Here is a 14671-nt window from a genome sequence, read left to right as displayed (position 1 = left end):
CATCTCTACTCACAACCTTATAGACATATATAAGGCTTTGATGCTTAGGTCAGGAGATCTATGGCCAGTCTGTGCTTTGTGGTCCATAGTCAAACTGAAGTGTGTGGATGTCTTAATGAGCTTCAAGTCTTTCATAGTTTTACCTGTTAGCCAATTACTGTAGAAAATTACACTGTAAAAGTTTACATTTCCCAAAACTCTTTTATGATGATTTTCTTGAAGACCAGCCAATGTATATAGGAACACTTCTTCAATCTATGACTGAAGAGATAATGGAAACTATGAACCTTAAAGGGGTTGTCTATTTTTGAGGTCAATTGTTTTGGCTGTTTACTTAAATAAATGTATGTCGGGATAAAAAAAAATACCTTTGGTTTTTGCTAAAAATGTTTCACCATTTTGCTGGTAAAGGTTTTTCTGCCCTGTACATTCAACTTTGATGTGTTCTGTGGTCAGAAATCATCTGACAGTAGCCAGAAAACAAGTCAGAAGAGTTATAAGCTATGTAAGATCTTCAAAAGGAGTTAACTTAATGATTCTCACTCAATTTGTTAGCTAGCAATAGACACTCCAGTACCGAAGCCCTAAAAAAAAAAATGGTGCAAAATTTTTAATAAAATCTGGTTGCAAAAATACATTTTAGCCCAAACTACATGCATTAAAGTAAAAATACTATATCCACACAGGGGGACAACCCTCTCATCCACCATAGGTCTAGGTCAAAGGTTTTCTGCTGCTGACCTGGTTTTTGTTCACAATTTGGAGCTGCGGAGATACAATTACCTTGAAAGTGACCACTGCTGCCAATCTTTGGGCTGGGTGGTGATGCTCATATTGCCGAGCCCAGTTGAATGATGTAGTTGACCATCTCTAAAATTACATTTTGTCATCCTTTATACCAGACATAATTTTCAATTTGGTTCACAATCTGACATTCCCTATACACACAAGAACCATTTTCATGGTAAACCAAATAACCAAACATCATTGCATTTTGTAGTGTGCTGGACTTTTTTTGGAAACCCACGCAACCATACAGGTGTTGCCCTAAGCCTACAGTCACAGAATATATTTTAAGCCTGAGTGCTCTCTGTGTGGAAAATGGATCACACATAGTAAGCACACAGACCAATTATATACTTCTCCTGACATTACCCCCACCTTAATACAAAATACCAGGGATTATCCGTCTGATGTCGCTAACATTATGTACTACCCCTATTTGAAACTGAATTACATCAAAACTAAACTTCTTCTAACCTTCCTATAGCTGATATTTCAATTTCCCTGTCTGGTTCAACCATAATTCCTAAGCAGAGCACTCACTATCTTGGGGTCATATTTGAGACAGAACATTTCTTCATTCCCTATATCTAATCTGTCTTCCACGCCTCTCACCTGTTTCTTAAAAACATCACCAGAATCTGATATTTTCTCACCTTTAAAACTTCATGTTGCTCCTATTCATTTTCCTGTGGAATACTGGAACTTGCTACTGATTGGTATCCCTCTTAACAAAATTTGTACTTTCCAATCCATTCTGAATTCAGCAGCCATGATCATATTTCTGTCCAGCCATTACACAGATTCCTTCACCGTGTGCCAGTCATTCCACTGGTTACCCATCAGCTACAGTGTACAGTATAAACTTATTGTTCTCACCACAAAATTTATACACAGTTCTGCACCACCATATACCTCCTCCCTAATCTCTATCACTTTATCTCCATTCTACAACTGATCTAAGGGTAACATCTTCCAATATCCAAACCACATCTTTCCATGTCCATGATTTTTTTTCTGGCTGCACCAGTTTTCTGGAATGCACTACCCCTGACGATGCAATTAATACCTAGTACATTTTTAGGCATGGTCTGAAAACATATCTCTTTAGATAGACTTATTACCTCACAAATTTAGCTCTTGCTTATTTCCCCTTCCTAATTTTTTCTCAAATTCTGCACCCTCCTATTCATCTGTCTCCACATTCTCCATGCACCCAATTGCACTTGGTAATGGTATTAAGACAGATTCTAGCTAATGACCGGATTATGCAGTTTTTATGAAAACCCTTGCCTGTTATGATGATGAAAGGACCATACATGATAAACACTTGTTACCTTTGGGGTCCCCCTATTTCCTTAGAGATTGTTAACTTGTGATCAGGGCTCTAACTACTCCTGTAATTGTTGAACTATGTTACTTTGTAATGACTTTATTGTCTGTACATTTTATTGTCTGTACAATTGTAAAGTGCTGTGGGGTATGTTGGCACTAAATAAATAAGATTATTATAATTAGTGAATGGCTATGCTTAAAAGAACAAATTTCTACAAGGCCCAATGGTAGGTATGAAAAAACAAAGTAGACTAGTCTAATCCAATTTTTGATGAGACTCAACTATGTAATTTAATGCTTGCACAAATTAAACCTACTGCCATACTTTTGCCATCCATATGGTATCCATTTTTTATGGCTTACCTGTAATTATTAACATAGGAAATGTTATTGGCCTCGAATAACTTTTTACTTATTGATAAATCAAAAATGGACTTATGGTTGTCTTATTATTTGTATTATTATTATTCATTATAGTACCATTTATTCCATGGCGCTTTACATGTGACAAAGTCGGGGCATACATAAACAAGTACAATAATCATGAACAATACAAGGCACAGACTGGTACAGGAGGAGAAAGGACCCTGCCCACAGTCTAAAAGGGTGGGTGAGGATACAGGAGGTGAGGGTAGAGTTGGTCGTGCGGCGCTATGGAGGACTGAGGGTTTCTGTAGGTTGTAGGCTTGTCTGAAGAGGTGGGTCTTTAGGTTCCTTTTGAAGATTTCTAAGGTAGGCGAGAGTCTGATATGTTGTGGTAGAGCGTTCAAGAATATGGGGGAGGTGTGGGAGAAATCCTAGATGCAATTGTGGAAAGAGGAGATAAGGGGGCAGGAGAGGAGATCTTGTGCATTTAGTACCTGGAAACTCATATGGGTTGCATATGGATGGCAATATAGATAAAAATTTTAAGTTGTCCATTTTTTTCTAGACTTTCAAATGTTTGTTTGAACATAGCCTTAGGTTGCCAATTTCTTAAACGTTCCTGCTATAACCAGCTGGATTTTCTCGCTTTAGTTGACATCAAGGTGATGTAGGCAGCACTATTGATTTTATGTGCGTCTGTTTTATGACCTGTGACTTTCATTTTATAATCAAGGTGTCCTCACTACCAATTTTTTTTTGCCATTTCTGTTCTGTTTATCCCATGTTAGATTTTCATACAAGCTCCCCTCCCCCACCATTCCAACAAGTGATTTTGTAGTGTGAAAACTCACTCTCAAAAGAAAAACTCCACTGCTTTACCAAGACGTCATCCATCGGTGATTTCATGACCCCGGCCAACAAGTGAATTCAACATTTCTTAAATGTTTCCTCATTTCAATTGGTATTGAAAGAACCATGTCGAATCCCAGGTGTTTCAAGCGTATTTCAACAGCAAAAGCAACAAGGCAATTTTTCAGATGAAAGAATTAATGTTTTATAAGGTCACATTAAGTGCACAGTGAAAGGTCAAGCTGCAGACAGTGCACGGGGCCGGTTTCTTAAATTACAAAAAGTAACATTTTTCCTTTCTGCTAATACTTAAAGTCTAAAGATTTTTTCATTTTCTTCTATTTTGATGGAAAAAATTGGAAACTTCGAGACTGTACTTTCTAGACGAAATTATGTACATTCATCACTAGATTTATAAAATATTTCTTATTTTATTTTTTCGCCAAATGCCTCCCCGTGGGATCATTTTCTGTATTTTGTCATCTGTGGCTTAAGTGAACCTTTACAATACATGCTAGGAATTGACTGCTAATATTTTTGTGGGATTTCATTTACTTATTTTTTACTTAAGGAAAGAGGAAATTACAAGGCGTCCAAAAAAGTGAAAGTACTTTAAAATTTAAAGATTGGATAGATTTAAATAAGAGAATTACAGATGTGAGGAACATTCATTTTATGAGTATAGATATAGCAAGGGATTGTTCTTTCATGCTGATCCTCTGTTCTAGGTAACAAGCCGCTGGTTTTAGAATATCATTATGTATATTGTACATTTTTAAGAGCTCGGGTGAACAGTTGTGGTTTTCTGCAAAGTAAAAAAATTGAATTATGGTCATGTAATTTAAGTACATATGCAATGCTCTGCATGCACAATAGATATTACTATGTAATAGCCAGAAAGCTGTAATGCTATTTGTCAGACATACTTAATAATGATATTTCTTTTGCACTTAAAATGAAATATGGCCCTGTTTACCGTGCATTCAGTGATAAATTAATTTACTGTACATTAGGTGGTCATGTTATAGACTAAGTGAACGCTAAGTGGTATATGGACCCAGCGTCGGACTGGCTACCGGAGGAATCTCCAGTAATGCCAGGCCTGGATTCAGGTACCTGCATTGCACTCCGAAGCTCTCACCTGACCTCTCGCGTGCAGCCGAGACTGTACCGCGAGCGCCGATTGATTGATTCCACGGCGATTGCGGTTCAGTTCATGACAGCTGCAGAGGGGCCGGGCTGATCTCCGGAGTTCAGGTGAGAGCACTGGAGATCACCCCGGCCTGTCTGCAGCTGACATGAACTGAACCACAATCGCTGAGGAATCAATCACTCGGCGCTTGTAGTACAGTCTCGGCTGGACTCTGGAGCTCAGGTGAGAGCTCTGGAGTGCAATGCAGTTACCTGAACCCAGGCCTGGCATTACTGGAGATTCCTCCGGTAGCCAGTCTGACGCTGTATGGACCTCTTGTCATGCTGTACAGTGAGAGAGACTGAAGCTACAGAGTCCAGTAAGCAGACAAACTACAAGAAGGCAGTAGAGTAGTTAGTAAGCCACAGCAGCAGCATGAGGTCTTGTCAATAGCACAGGGATAATCAAATCGTGATCAGGTGATAGCCAAGGGTCAGGCACCGGGTAGGTCACGTATGCAACAAAGGAGAGAGACTGAGCCGAAGTCAGGAACGAGGATACAGGTCAGATGCCAGGAAGTCCAAGAAACATACAAGGGTGGAGGACAAACAGGTCGGGACCAGGATCAGACAGACAGGGATGGGTGCACAGCAGACAGGAGTGGGTAGTCAGGGACCGGAACGGACGGACAAACAAAGGTGGAAACGGGCAGGAGAAGTAGCAGGGAAGCAGAACAGATAAGGTAACTCCCGGGAACCAGCAACACACGCTGCATAGCATAAACTATCACTGGCACTGCATCGGAGGCGCAGCACCATAATATAGCATCCTGACATCCAGAATTAAACCCTCACATGACCTGTAACCATGTGCTGGAAAACCAGCCATGACTCAACGATGGCTGACATAGGCATGGATCATGACACCTGTGCACTTATTCGTATTACTATTGCTAATGTAAATAATGACTCTTGAACACCATCATGATGGCATCAGTCCCACACCATCTGGGGTAATTAAACACTGTTTTTCATTGATTATAATTTTTGCTATAAAGAAATTATTTATTTTTCTCTTTTATACAACACTATAAATTCCAAAGAGTGTTACAGAGATTGTAATCACTTTCCCTATTAGGGCTCACAATCTTACTTTCCTATCCGTAGTGCAGAAAAAAAACAAAGCAGTTGGAGGACCTCCACACAAACACGGGGAGAATATACATGCTTCTTGGAGGTGCTGTCCTTGGTGGGATTCAAACCCAGGGACCCTAGCGCTCTCCTCAAGTTACCGTGCCAACCACTGAGCCACCATGCTGCCCCATTGAATGTAGAGTTTGCATACTAAGATGCCTTTTGAGTGGCTTCAGTTTATTTTGTTTTTCATACGGGATGTTATCGGGGTTGAGAGGGGCATTCACTGCAGCAGTTGCTTTCCCCACCTAGAAACAAAGTTGCATCGGCAATGTCTGTTTAGGGGTGAGACCGGTCTTTGCTCTTCCTGCTTGTGTTCTCTTCTTAAAATTCGCACTGACAGTGCACTCTGTTTCCAGCTCATCACTTTTCATTAAAGGCAGTCTGTTAATGCAAATTAAAAAGGAATTGTGCTATCTGTATCAGTGTCTGCCTTTCCTTCATTTGTCTCCTGGTTGTGCTGCACTCTCATCAGGAGTGATGAGGGCTGCAGTAGTAGCTTTGTCTCCTCTGGGACTTATAGTCCCATCCATACAGGAAAATATACAGTTAACTGCTGTTTGGTTTGGGTAGAGCTGCAGACTATTAAAGATCCTGAAATCCTGTTGTCTACTGTCAGTAATAGTTTGACTTGCTTCTTGAGTAGTGCTCAGTATCTTTCTTCTGGCTCCCTGTAGAGATTGTTCATTTTGACCACATATTTGGTTTTTTTGACCAATCTTCTGTCTTGTAATTCTGTTCCAGTAATTATCTCATGGTTCTGACTCGGCTACCAGAAAATTCCTCTGGCTTCAACCTAGGGGTCCCTGTTAAGTCCAGATCCAGATGTATGGTATCTGAAATACGGAGAAGCTTATACCAAGTCTATTCATAGTAGCCCTCTTTAGAACTTCCAAGTTAACACAGACAGTGCTCCCGTTACAGTAACTGGTGCAATGGATCTCCTCTAAGCATTTGTGAATAGTGATGGGAAGACTCGCAGATTACCCGGACCAGCAGTTCCAAGCTGGATTATCATCCCCATATAAGTCTATGAAGACCAGAATCCAGTGAATAAAAAATGTTATTAGAAGGGATAGGGGGTAGGAGCAAGGGTATTGCATTTACCGAGGCTTCGGCATGGCTGTACACTGTGGGAGCCATGAATGTAGTGTGTGGGCAGCCCAGACAACACATTACATTCAGTGCATATTCATTGCTTTCCCCACGCACCAGCGACTGTGATTGGTTGCAGTCAGACATGCCCCTACTCTGAGTGACAGCGTGTCTGACGTTTCCAATGACAGATGCCACATGCATCTATTGTGGTATAAAAATGAATAAATAAATATTTGGCGTAGGGTCCCCCCATATTATGATACCAAGCACAGAAAAGTATACAACTACAGGCTGCAGACCCTAGCCATGCACTTATCTTGGCTGTGTATTAAAATAGGATGAACCACATGCGGCTTTTTAAAAAAAATATTTAAATAAATTTTAAAAAAACGACATGCGGTTCTCCCTAATTTTGATACCAAGCCAAGATAAAGCCCAACCGCTAGGGGCTGGTATTCACAGACTGGGGAAGCCCATGGTTATTGGCCTGACACCCAGCCTACAAATAGCAGCTTGGAGCAGCCAAGTAATGTCTCCCCAAGGGAAAAACATAATTCTTTCTGGTCCAGAATATCAGGTCATGAAAGACGGTCTTCAAAAAGGCTTCATCAAATCGTCCATATCACAAGTAGGCACCAGTTTCATTTTAATGCTAAAAGAGATGATGGTCTTAGACCATGTATTGACTATTAGTAACTTAACAAAATTACTGTGAAGAATCAGTAGCCTCTGCCACTTATCCTTGATTTCTATAACCAGCTGTTGGGAGCCAGTTGGTTCACCAAACTTGATCTTAGGGGTGCGAAAAACCTGATCGATATAAGGGAAGGAGATGAGTGGAAAAGAGCAGTTAATACAACTGAGAGTCACTATGTGTATCTTGTGATGTCTTTGGGGCTAACTTATGAGTGTTTTTCAAATTTTTTTAATGACATATTCATAGATATACAGTGCCTACAAGTAGTATTCAACCCCCTGCAGATTTAGCTGGTTTGATAAGATGCAAATAAGTTAGAGCCTGCAAACTTCAAACAAGAGCAGGATTTATTAACAGATGAATAAATCTTACAAACCAACAAGTTATGTTGCTCAGTTAAATTTTAATAAATTTTCAACATAAAAGTGTGGGTCAATTATTATTCAACCCCTAGGTTTAATATTTTGTGGAATAACCCTTGTTTGCAATTACAGCTAATAATCGTCTTTTATAAGACCTGATCAGGCCGGCACAGGTCTCTGGAGTTATCTTGGCCCACTCCTCCATGCAGATCTTCTCCAAGTTATCTAGGTTCTTTGGGTGTCTCATGTGGACTTTAATCTTGAGCTCCTTCCACAAGTTTTCAATTGGGTTAAGGTCAGGAGACTGACTAGGCCACTGCAACACCTTGATTTTTTCCCTCTTGAACCAGGCCTTGGTTTTCTTGGCTGTGTGCTTTGGGTCGTTGTCTTGTTGGAAGATCAAATGACAACCCATCTTAAGATCCTTGATGGAGGAGCGCAGGTTCTTGGCCAAAATCTCCAGGTAGGTCGTGCTATCCATCTTCCCATGGATGCGGACCAGATGGCCAGGCCCCTTGGCTGAGAAACAGCCCCACAGCATGATGCTGCCACCACCATGCTTGACTGTAGGGATGGTATTCTTGGGGTCGTATGCAGTGCCACCAGTCTCCAAACGTCACGTGTGTGGTTGGCACCAAAGATCTCGATCTTGGTCTCATCAGACCAGAGAACCTTGAACCAGTCTGTCTCAGAGTCCTCCAAGTGATCATGAGCAAACTGTTGACGAGCCTTGACATGACGCTTTGAAAGTAAAGGTACCTTACGGGCTCGTCTGGAACGGAGACCATTGAGGTGGAGTACGTTACTTATGGTATTGACTGAAACCAATGTCCCCACTGCCATGAGATCCTCCCGGAGCTCCTTCCTTGTTGTCCTTGGGTTAGCCTTGACTCTTCGGACAAGCCTGGCCTCGGCACGGGTGGAAACTTTCAAAGGCTGTCCAGGCCGTGGAAGGCTAACAGTAGTTCCATAAGCCTTCCACTTCCGGATGATGCTCCCAACAGTGGAAACAGGTAGGCCCAACTCCTTGGAAAGGGTTTTGTACCCCTTGCCAGCCTTGTGACCCTCCACGATCTTGTCTCTGATGGCCTTGGAATGCTCTTTTGTCTTTCCCATGTTGACCAAGTATGAGTGCTGTTCACAAGTTTGGGGAGGGTCTTAATTAGTCAGAAAAGGCTGGAAAAAGAGATAATTAATCCAAACATGTGAAGCTCATTGTTCTTTGTGCCTGAAATACTTCTTAATACTTTAGGGGAACCAAACAGAATTCTTGTGGTTTGAGGGGTTGAATAATAAATGACCCTCTGAATAAACGTTTCACAATTTTAAAAAAAAAAATAAAAAAAGAAATAACATTCTTTTTTGCTGCAGTGCATTTCACACTTCCAGGCTGATCTACAGTCCAAATGTCACAATGCCAAGTTAATTCCGAATGTGTAAACCTGCTAAATCTGCAGGGGGTTGAATACTACTTGTAGGCACTGTAAGTGGTCAATATATGGTTGTCTATGTGGATCACATTTATGTACATGATATTAAGTCACACACAAAATGTATGTACTGGACTACAAACACTCTAGAAACACTGAGAGATCAATTTTTATTTGCTAAACTTGAAAAATGTGTATTCTTGATTCAAGAAGTACATTTCCAGGGGTACATTTTGTCCGCTAAAGGTTTTCATATAGATTCATCTAAAGTCCAAGCTATTAAACAGTGGATACTAGCCAAGTTCCTGAAGACCTTGCTGCATTTCCTTGGGTTTGGTAACTACTACCATAAATGTATTAAACATTTTTCCAAGATTGCCAAACTACTGACTGATGTGACCTAGAAAAGAATAGATGTAGCTTAATGGAAGCCGGAGGCCATCAGTGACTTTAATGAGTTAAAAGACCATTCCTCATCTGCCCGTATGTTGGTCCAGCCAGATCTAGAACATCCTTTTATAGTGGATAGTAATGCTTCAGAGATGAGATTGCTGTGGCAGCGGTGTTGTCACAGGGTACATCGTCTCTCTTTGAACTGTGCCTGTGTGCCTTGTTTTTACAATTTTTTTTCTCCCAAAAAGAATTATGATATCAGCAATCATGAGCAATCATGGGCCTTAGAGGAATGGCATCACTTCTTCAAAGGTGCCAAACATAAAATCATTGTTGTCATGAACCGAAAAAATCTGATATATGTTGAGTCAGACAAAAGAGTAAACCCATGGCAAACCAGACGGGCTCTGTTCTTTTTAAGTTTTAATTTTGTTGTGATGCTTAGACCTGAGACTAAGATTATTAAAGTTAGTGTCCATGTCAGCTTGGTGAGTCTGAACCAATTCCTATTCTTGCCGAAGGTATTGTTGTCTTTCCTGTCTCCCTGGATCTTGTAAAAGAGATCCTTGGATCTCGAGAGTTAACACCTGATGATATTCTAACCCAACAATTGTTTCTTCACCCCCAATTCCGTGTGCAAGTCCTACAAAGATTACATGACTCCGTTTTCGCAGGTCTCCCTGGGATTAATAGTCTTTGATTTGTGGCCAGATATTTTTCGTGGCCAACTATAGTAGGAGATTGTAAAAAAATATGTGCTTGTGTGGCGCTCCTGAGGCTTCAGTCACGACAAGATAATGCCAGTAATCACCAGAGGGGCAGTATTCATCCCTTGTAAGGAGGAGGTCATTGCCGGTAAACCATCATAATCCACCACAACAGACAGTTAGAGGGTGGCCATCACTAATGTAGTGGACCCTCTGCTCACCAGTTCAGGAACCCTGGGGGAGAAGGTTGACACAGGCCAGCAAGAGGCAACACATACAGACACACTCAAGTGATTGAGACAGACACTGGACAGGGTCAGACATGGAACAAGTGAGGTGTAGGAGAACACAGTCATTGAGGGGAGAGCTGCGCCATAGCTCCCTCAGGACCGGGCGCACAGACAGGGTTCAGAGCCCTAGGCTGGTGAGCACTTCACATCCTGCCAGCAGAATCTGCCGGGCAGAGGATTTCAAGTATTCTCACCCACACAAAGTGCCCGAGGCACAGCAGCATATGGAGCTAGGAGTCGTGACCAAACAGAGGGCACCAACTACAGACTCGCGCTGCCTGCTATGCAGGACAGGAATGAGGTCCAATTAAGGCCAATTACGGGTCCCTGCAAGACTTCAAGCCGCAGGGATTCACACCACATAGTGAAGGGAGGAAGGACTCACAGAAAGCAACACCGGTTCTGACCTCTGAACTATCCGGAATAGGCTAGAGCCCATGACAGTGGAGTCCAGTAGTCCAAAGGCGGTGACATCTCAGTGAGTAAAAGAACTTAATCTGCAACCGCTGTGTCGTCTAATCCTTCTCGCGCCCTGCGCTTCTTTGTTAGAGTGGACTGCTACTTCCAACATATCCCCCCTGGGGTCTGAGCTCTACCAGGGGAGATCTGTACCAACATAGCTGCCCTACCCTCTGCCCTCAGGAAGTACATCTTGAAGCGGTGGCTCTCATATCATGGTCGTACACCACAGGTGGCGTCACAAAAGACTCCCATTTCCCCCATTTATTGACACCACTGGGGTCACAGAACTGGGCCTAGCCGCTGTAACATCCTATCCCCTGCACCGGCCCAGTGATGAGTAATCCCCATGTCACTTGCTTAGAAATTTTTGCCCATACTGCCAGACTACTCCAGCCCTTACCCATGCCAAAAAGTCTTTGGACCTGCATGTTTACCATCTTAATTATTGAGCTTCCACCCTCAGGAGAGAAGAATGTTATTTTGGTAGTTGTAGATAGATTTAGTAAATAGTGTTATTTTTTGCTTTTGAATTGCCTAACTCTCAAACATTAAGTAAGCTTTTTTATTATAAAACACATTGTACATTTCCATGGTATTGTTTCAGATTGAGAAACTCAGTTTGTTTCCAAATTCTAGAGGGAATTCTGTGATAAGATCAAAATTGAATTCTCTTTTTGATCTGCTTACCATCAAACTACCAATGGTTAGACTGAACATGCTAATCAGACACTATAAAAATTTCTTCGGTGTTATATATCTTTGACCATCAGTCTGACTGGGTGGAATTTTTGCCTTTAGCCGAATTCAGTATAAACAATCAATATCAAGAATCTATAAATACTTCTGCAATCTTGGATATCACACTCGCTTTGGTTATTTGTTAACTTACAAATTGGGTAGCCCTGAGGTCAGAAAGTCTGCTGACAAATTAAAGCTGATTTGGTCTGATATTGAAAAAAATTGGAGGAGGACACAGGGTTGACAGGCCTTTTAGGCAAATTGAAGACGCTCTGATTGACCATGTTTAGAGGTTGGAGCAAGGTGTGGTTGACTACCAGAAAAATTAAACTTAAGGTTCCCTCCACTAAACTAGGACCCAAATTAATTTCTCTACATTAAATTATTGAAATCATCAACCCTGCAGCCTTCCACTTAAAACACCCTTGTTCTTTCCGTGTACCCAATGTATTTATTACCTTTCAGTAATAATCTTCATTTCGCCCCAGTCAAAAAAAATATTGAGTACGATGTACAGAAGATCTTTGAGTCTCAGTATCTGAGACGATCTCTTCAGTAACTTGTTCATTGGAAGGGTTATTGACCAGTTGAAACATCATAAGTGTTGGCTAGCAGTAGCAACATCAATGCCGACATCCTGATCAAAACATTCCATCTATCTGTTCCAGGTAAGCCTGGCCCTAAGGGTCCAGAAGCCCCTCGTAAGAGGTGGGGTACTATGACATCTGTTTCATTGAATGCCCTTCCTGCATCTGTCAACAGGCAGCTCCACATTCTTGACACAGCTGATTTAGGTTGAAAGTTGTAGCTTGGTCACCTCTGGGACTTGTAATCCCATCCACACAGTGAGATATAGATGCAACTGTTGTTTGGTCTGGGTGGAGCTGTAGGCTATTTAAGATGCTGAAATCCTGCTGTCTGCTGCCAGTTATAGTTTGACATGCTCCATCGGAAGTGCTCAGTATCTTGCTTCTGGCTCCCTGTAGAGATTCTTGATTTTGACCGCGACTTGTTTTTTGACTACTCTTCTGCCTTGTGATTTTGTACCTGCATTGACCTCCTGGTACTACTCAGCTCCCGGACCACGCTTCTTGCCTGCTCACACCACCGAACAGTGCCTATATCTGTGGCTCCAGCCTGGGAGTTTCTGTTAATTCTAGAGCCCTGTATATGGACTAAAGGCTGAAGTCCAGGGTAACTCCTGGGATCTGGAATACAGAGACGCTTGTGCCAAACCTATTCATGGTAGACCTCTTTTCAGCTGCCAAGTGACCCCAAACAGTGCTCCCTTTACAGGAATTTAGAGCAGAGAGAAAGGAGATCATATTGAGCAAGTGTTGAAATAACAACCAACACATGCTCAGTAAAGAAGGGACTAGCCCAGCCCTGAAACGGACGACTTCAGTCTGGGCCCCTTAATTGCGTCCAATTTTAGTGTCAAAACAAGCACTGGGGATTCTGAAAAGAAACATCATCAAAAAGAAGTGAAAATAAATAAATAATTAAAGCAGGTAGATATAGAAGAGAGGAACTTTCTAATAAAAGTATATTAGAAAAGCAACTAGATCATTACATAAAATAGACAGACATTTACAATTAAAATCAACTTTAATTTCGGACAACCCCTTTAATATTCTTAATATCTAGGACACAGCTCCTTAAGGAAGTAGCCAAGTTTCATTTTTGGGGTTTAGTTATTTTTTCCTCCTCTTCTTCCAAGACCCATAACTTTTTTATTTTTCCCTTAAGTTAGCACATAAGGGCTTGTTTTTTGTGGGACGAGTTGTAGTTTTGAATGACTCCATTCTCTTTTTCATATAATGTACGAGAAATGGTAAAAAAAAATCCAAGTGTTGAATAATGTGAAAAGTACAATTCCGCTATTGTTTTTTGAATTTCATTTTTCTGATTATTATTATTTTTATTCCGTATCAATTACAACAATGATAATGACCTGACAACATGATTCTTCAGGTTAGTTCTAGAGATGAGATTGTCTTTGGAAATTCAATTTCACCAAATTTGCTGAATTTTCCCGTAAAATTTGATTTTTTTTGCTAATAAATTAGCTTGAATCTCAATACTGGAAAGCTTGTAATTAATTGCTGATAAAATACATGTGAGGGGAAAAGAAAAAGAGAGAACCTCTCTGACCAGAAGAGCTTACACTCTCTAAAGGAGAAAGATGAAGACCGATAACCACTGTACAACTTATGGTAGCTTGTAGGATGGAAGGCTGAGGCTGGCGGATCGCTTGAGTCCAGGAGTTCTGGGCTACCCTGTGCTATGTAGATTGGGTTTATATGCTAAGTTCTGCATCAATATGGTGACTTTGGGGTAGCTCGGATCTACCAGGTTGTCTTAAGGAGGGGTGAATTCTCCCAGGTTGGAAATGGAACAGGTAAAACACCCTTGCCAGTCAGTAGTGGGTGCGCACCTGTGAATAGCCAGTGTAGAGCAGCCTGGACAACACAGCAAAACATAAACTTTTATGGGAGGCTGAGTCTGATGGATTGATTGAGTCCAGAAGCTCTGGGCCACCCTGTGCTATGTCGATCAGGTGTCCATGCTAAGTTCTGCATTAATATGGTGACTTTGGGGTAGCTCGGATCTACCAGGTTGTCTTAAAGAGGGGTGAATCAGCCCAGGTAGTAAATGGAGCAGGTCAAAATCTCCTTGCCAACTTGTAGGATGCAGTAGCTGCAGAGCATTTTAGGAAAGCTTGCACGGCAATGCAAACGCTAACTGTCCACACTGTGTTGCTACAGCAATGTGGGCAATGGTGGCGGGAAAGCTCTTTTCTTTTGCAAGTTAAATCTCAAAGTGTTTGAATTTG

This window comes from Anomaloglossus baeobatrachus, chromosome 3, assembly GCF_048569485.1.
Source record: "Anomaloglossus baeobatrachus isolate aAnoBae1 chromosome 3, aAnoBae1.hap1, whole genome shotgun sequence".
Classification (NCBI taxonomy): Eukaryota; Metazoa; Chordata; class Amphibia; order Anura; family Aromobatidae; genus Anomaloglossus; species Anomaloglossus baeobatrachus.
Note: the sequence above shows the minus strand (reverse complement) of the source record.